Here is a 6,730-nt window from a genome sequence, read left to right on the forward strand (position 1 = left end):
GGGCGCTCTCTCTTACGTAACTCATCCTCATTTGTAAACGTGGCGTCAAAGCCTCCAGGGAGGCGGGTCGCACTGGTAGTAAAAATCAATAGCTGCTTCTGATTGGTCAGGAACAACAACCAATCAGCTACGAGATTAGGCCCCTCCCCTCCTCGCTCCTTATTCCTGAGAGGTGTGGACTGGCTGTGTTCTTTTGCTTCTTGTCTGGTCCCTGCCTTCGCCCAGCTGTCAGGAATAGAGCTTCTTATTACTTTTTCGTATATCTCTTGCGATGTATGGAGCCTCCATTGGGCAGAATATTGAGACGGATGGTGAGTGTGGGGGATATCTTTGAAACTTAATATCTTTCGCAAAACATACTATACAGAAGCATGACTCTTCATATAAACATATATGTATCCGCACATATATTTATGTGTTATATATACAATTATGTACATATATGTATACACAAATATACGTATATGTACATATTTATATATACATATACACACATATGTGCTAATATATTACCAGCAGCCAAATAGTCTGTGTCAAAACCTGAGTTTGTCCTCCAATAAAATTATCTTTTTTTTCTTTTCTTTTTTTTTTGGAGCTGGGGACCGAACCCAGGGCCTTGCGCTTGCTAGGCAAACACTCTACCACTAAGCTAAATCCCCAACCCCCCAATAAAATTATCTTAAGAAGGAGAGTGTGGTAGTGCATGCTTGTAATCCAGGCACTTGTGACACAGAGGCAGGAGGATCAATAATTCAAGGTCATCCTCCTCCATATAGTGAGTTCCAGAGCGTCCTTCGAGATGAGTCACACTCTTTCAAATACACACAGACACTGGTTTAGCGTGTGCAAAGCCCTGTGTTCAATCTGCCGCACAGTGTGAACCAAACATCCTGGTGTACACCTGGAATCCAAGCAGTCCTTGGCTACACAGAGTCGGATCTAAGCCTGAAATACACAAGACTCTGTCTCAAAACAAGAAGAAATGACAATGGAGCCAAGAGTGGAGGTGGATGCCTATAATTACAGGCTGAGGCAAAAAGAATAGACGGTTGGAGCCCAGCCCAGCTTATGAACAGCAAAGTCTTGAGGAGGCAATGAAGGAAAGAGGAGGAGGAGGAAGGGGGAGAAGAAGGGGAGGAGGAGGGGGAGGAGGAGGAAGGAGGAAAAGAAGAAGAAGAAGAAGAAAACAGGCAGGGGTAAGGAAGGCAGGGGAGAAGAGAAGGAGGAAATAAAATAAAGGGGCTTCTGGTTAAAGTTGAGCCAGGGGTTGGAGATGTGGGAAAAGTGTCTGTTCTGTCTAGAACGTAAGAGGAAAACCTGTGAAAACAAGAAGAAAATGAAGCCAGAAACAAACAGAAAGGTAACTGGATTAATAACCCTGAGAATACCAACACCTAAATGAAGGCAAGCGAGAGGTATACTATACCACTGGAAATTTCTGCGGGGAAGTTCACCATGCCAGGGGGAAAATCCAAAAGGTACTCTCACTAGGGTTCTGTTAATGAAACAGGCACACATCCCGCCTAAACCCTTTGGGCTGAGTGCTGAAACCTGCACACAGACTTTCCAATCAGATCTCTACAAGACCTCACACTTAAATACTCAGAAAGCCAAGCATAGTCATCTGTCTAAGGGAAATTCTTAATATACAAGAAAAGAACCAAACCAAGCAAGCCAGAAAGGAAAAAGCAAATTGGAGACTAGAGAGATGCCTGGGGAGGGAGGGACAGGTGCAGATGGGAAAGTGTTTCGGTGAAAGCCTGAGTTCACAGAAAAATCAGACTCAGCTGACAGTCTGTAACATCACCTCACCAGGGCAGAGTTTTATGTCATCATGACACAAGCTAGAGTCACCTGGAGGAAGGAGCTCAGCTGAGAAAATGCCTCCATGAGGTCAGGTTGTAGGCAAGCGCATTTTCTTAATTAGTGATTGGTGGAGGATGACCCACCCATGGTGGGTGGTGCCATCGCTGGGCTGATGAGCCAGGGTTCTATATATAAGAAAGCAACTTAGCAAGCCAGTAAGCAGCATCCCTCGTGGCCTCTGCATCAGCTTCTGCCTCCAGGTTCCTGCCCTATCAGACTTCCTTCAATGATGAATGGTGATGTGGAATCATATGCTAAATAAATGTCCTTCCTGGGGTTGGGGATTTAGCTCAGTGGTAGAGCGCTTGCCTAGCAAGTGCAAGGCCCTGGGTTCAGTCCCCAGCTCCGGAAAAAAAAAAAAAAAAAAAAAAAGAAAGAAAGAAAGAAAAAAAATGTCCTTCTTTATCTTGCTTTTGATCGTGGTGTTTTCTCACAACAATAATAACCCTAAGACAAACAGGGACAGGCAGATCCTGGGGACTTATTGGCCAGCCAGCCTAGCCAAATTGGCATGCTCCAGCTTCAACCAGAGACCCTTCTCAAAAACTAAGGTGGGGAGCAATGGAGGGAGACACCCATGCCAACCTCTGGCCTCCATATGTGCACACACGGACGTACACATGCAAACCCCACACATTCAAATAGAAAAATTAGTAAAGCAAATCAGAGCAAACAGATTGCTGAGAGGAAAACCGCTAAATACCCTCAGGGGATGATCCAGTGCATCTGAAAAGAGCACATTGCACTGCTCTTCACTGAGGCAAACCCAGGAGTTTATGTGCAACAAGCAAATGTGCAACACTGAAATACATCCCCACTTCAGGTAGGGTGACACTTAGCTCAAGGAACCTAGATGTCATTATCCTCCTCCTCCACCTCCAACACTTACAGAGTCGTGAACCACCAAACCCTGCACTCAGAATCCTATTTTTTCTTATTGTTTATTAATTTGTTTATTAATTTGCATGTATGCCCGTGCCCAAGGAAGCCAGAAGAGAGCATTGATTTCCTTAGAGCTGGAGTTACAGATAACCATGAAAAGCTAAACATCAGGGGAACCAACCCCAGGACCTCTGGAAGAGCAGTGTGTACTCTTTTTTTTTTTTTGGTTCTTTTTTTCGGAGCTGGGGACCGAACCCAGGGCCTTGTGCTTCCTAGGTAAGCGCTCTACCACTGAGCTAAATCCCCAGCCCTGCAGTGTGTACTCTTAACTGCTGAACCATCTCTCTGCCTTCAAAGCTGTATTTTTTAAAAGAATTTTTTATTTTATGTATATGAGTACACTATAGCTGTCTTCAGACACACCAGAAGAGCACATCAGATCCCATTATAGATGGTCGTGAGTCACCATATGGTTGCTGGGAATTAAAGTCAGGACCTCTGGAACAGCAGCCAGAATCACTGAGCCATCTCCCCAGACACACGCATGTGGGTGAGTGCGTGTGTGTGTGTGTGTGTGTGTGTAACTACCATTCGGATAAACAAAAGGAGTTCTTAGACATCTAAATGTGATGGAAGAAATAAAATTCAAAAGAGGGAGGGACTGGAGAGATGGCTCAGTGGTTAGAGCACTGGCTGCTCTTCCAGAGGTCCTGGGTTCAATTCCCAGCAACCACGTGGTGGCTCACAACCATCTGTAATGGGATCTGAAGCCCTCTTCTGGTGTGTCTGAAGACAGCTACAGTGTACTCACATATGTAAAATAAATAATATTTAAAAAAATTAATAGAAAGATGGAAGGTTCAAGTTGAATATAAATTTTCCTCTACTTAAAAAAATTTATAGATTTTAGAGCATCAACTCTGAAAGTCAAAAAAGTAAACAATGAAAGTTAAAAAAAAGGGACAGTCAGGAGGGGAAATGTCATCAAAGATATTTATGACACTAGAGAGTTGACTCAGTGGTTAAGAGCAAAGGACTCAGGTTCGATTCCCAGCACCTACATGGAAGCCCACTGTCTCATCATGAACCAGGCACCCATCTGGGGTACAAATGTACACATATGCAGCAAGCCAAGGCCAACCAAACAGACCAACACAACCCATACACACAAAGCAAAAAATAATAATAAATCTAAAAAACATTTAGGCCAGGTGTGCTGGCACGCACCTTTAATGATCTCTGTGAGTCCCAAGGCAACCTGGTCTCAGAACGAGTTCCAGGACAGTCAGGGCTACACAGAGAAACCCTGTCTCAGGGAAAAGAAATAGCCGGACATAGTAGCAGGAAGTTCATTTTGGGACTGGATGCAGAGGCAGGCACATCTGTTAGTTGGGGCAGCAAGACTTGGATACTTAGGCCCTGTCTCAAAAAACAAACAAAAAGAAAGAAGGAAAGAAAGGAAGAAGGAAGGAAGGGAAGAGAAAGAAAGAAAGAAAGAAAGAGAGAAATAAATAAATAAATAAATAAATAAATAAATAAATAAATTTAAAAGTAGTTCCAGGGCTGCACAGATAGCCCAGTCGGTAAAGCCATCCAAGATAAGGACCTATGTTGATGCCTAGAAACCATGTAATCCCAGCAGGTCACTGGCAGCACTGGAGAGGTACCTGGGGCCCAGCACAGGGTACCTGGGCCCTCAGGCCAGCCAACCTATTCTATCTACTAGATGATGCTGGGCTGTGAGAGACTGAAAAAACAAAACAAAACAAGCAAAACCAAACAAAACCACGGTATCTGGCTAGAGGAACAAGAGCAAAGCTAACCTCTGACCTCTACAGGCACTAGCACAGGCACATACATGTACACCGACATGAACACAGATACACAGACACAATGAATAAATGTTTTGTAGTGATGGTTTGTATATGCTTGGCACAGGGAGTGGCACTATCAGGAGGTGTGGCCTTGTTGGAGTAGGTGTGCCACTGTGGGCGTGGGCTTTAAGACCCTCATCCTAGCTGCCTTGAAGTCAGTCTTCCACTAGCAGCCTTCAGATGAAGATGTAGAACTCTCAGCTCCTCCTGCACCATGCCTGCCTGGACGCTGCCCTGCTCCCACCTTGATGATGATGGACTGAACCACCAGCCCCAGTTAAATGTTGTGCTTTATAAGAGTTGCTTTGATCGTGGTGTCTGTTCACAGCAGTAAAACCCTAACTAAGTCATTCATGAAGGGCAGAGTAACCTGCTTGTAGTCTCAGTACCTGGGAGGCTGCAGGAAAACCATTGCAACTTGAAATCCAGCCTCATTGGCACATCAAGTTCCAGGTTAGCCAGGACTACATACCAAGACCTGTCTCAAAAAAGAATTGCTTGCCTAGCATGCGCAAGGCCCTGAGTTCGGTCCCCAGTTCCGGAAAAAAAAAAAAGAAAAAAGAATTGAAAATTGGTCATAACAAATTTTTAAGGATTTATTTGTTTTATGTGGATGATATTTTACCCATCTATACACCTCTGCGCCAGAAGAGGGCATCAGATCCCAGGATGGATGGATTGTTATGAGACACCAAGTGGTTGCTGGGAGTTGAACTCAAGAGACAGTAACCAGAGTCATCTCTCCAGCCTGAAGCCAGCAGTAGGAGCATAGGCCTTTAATCCCAGCAGAGACAGGCGGATCGCCATGTTTGAGGCCAGGCTGGTATATACGGTGAGTTTCAAGAAAGCCAGGGCTACACAGGGAAAATCTGTCTTGAAAAACAAACAAACAAACAAAAACCCAAAAACAAAAACAAACAAAACTAAAAACAAACAAACAAAGCCCAACAACGAACAATTTTAAAAGCTCTCAGAGGAAAGAACCAAGCTGCCCTGTATAGATGACAAGTCAGGGCAGCAGTCTTATCGTTCACAGAGAGTGAGATGGCAGTTAAAAAAGCTTACACGCGTCATTCACAGGGGGCGATGCCACTTCAGCACATTGAAGACACTTGTAGTTTCTAGCTCCCCTTAGTAAAAACCAGTGTGACCTTTGCAATTAAGCCTTGCCAATGTAATTTTCAATAATCATAGTTTCTTCTTCAAGAATTTCTAAATTATGAAATATCCCATGACCGAGCATGGTGGGTATTGTGGTACAAGCCTGTAATCCTCTACTCCCCAGCCAGAGGCAGGGGATGAGAAGTTTAAAGTCGTCCTGAGCTCTGTAGGAGTTGGAGGCTAGCCTAGGCTACATGAGATTCTGTTCCAATAAACAAACAAAGAAAAGGGCAGCAAACAAAATAGAAAAAGCAGAAAACTGGCTTAAGTGACTATAAGAGTTTAAGAGGCTATTTCTAGCTACTACAGGCAAAAGAACTGTCTCTTATCTGAAATGCTTGGAATTAGAAGTATTACAGGTTTCAGATCCTTTTTCCAGATTTTGAAATGTTTGAAAATACATAATGAGATATTTGGCCACGAGCTCTGAGTTTAAGCATGAAATCCAATGTGCACTATATATGTTTTACGCATATGTCTCGATGTAATTTTCTATGATATTGGTTTTTTTTGCTGTTTTTTGGGGGGGTTTGTTTGTTTGTTTGTTTTTTGGAGCTGGGGACCGAACCCAGGGCCTTGCGTTTGCTTGGCAAGCGCTCTACCACTGAGCTAAATCCCCAACCCTATGATATTGTTGTGTGCCTGTTTTGTCTTATTTTTTAAAGACTTTTTACCTTTATTAGAATTATTTTAGATGAGGTCTCACCTTATAGTCCTGGCTGGCTTGAAGTTCTGCCCACTTTTTCCCAAGTAGTGGGATTCAAGATGTATGTCTCTGAGACTGACTGCACCTGCATTTTTGTTGCAATTCCTAAAAAAATGTCATTTGGAAATTTTTTCCTTAAAAAAAATCTTTTTATTTTATACATGTGAACATTTGTTTGAATGTATGTATGTCTGTGGTGCCAGGAGAGGCCAGAGAGTGCATTAAATCTCCAGAAACTGAG

Source organism: Rattus norvegicus, chromosome 7, assembly GCF_021556685.1.
Source record: "Rattus norvegicus strain SHRSP/BbbUtx chromosome 7, alternate assembly SHRSP_T2T, whole genome shotgun sequence".
Taxonomy (NCBI): Eukaryota; Metazoa; Chordata; class Mammalia; order Rodentia; family Muridae; genus Rattus; species Rattus norvegicus.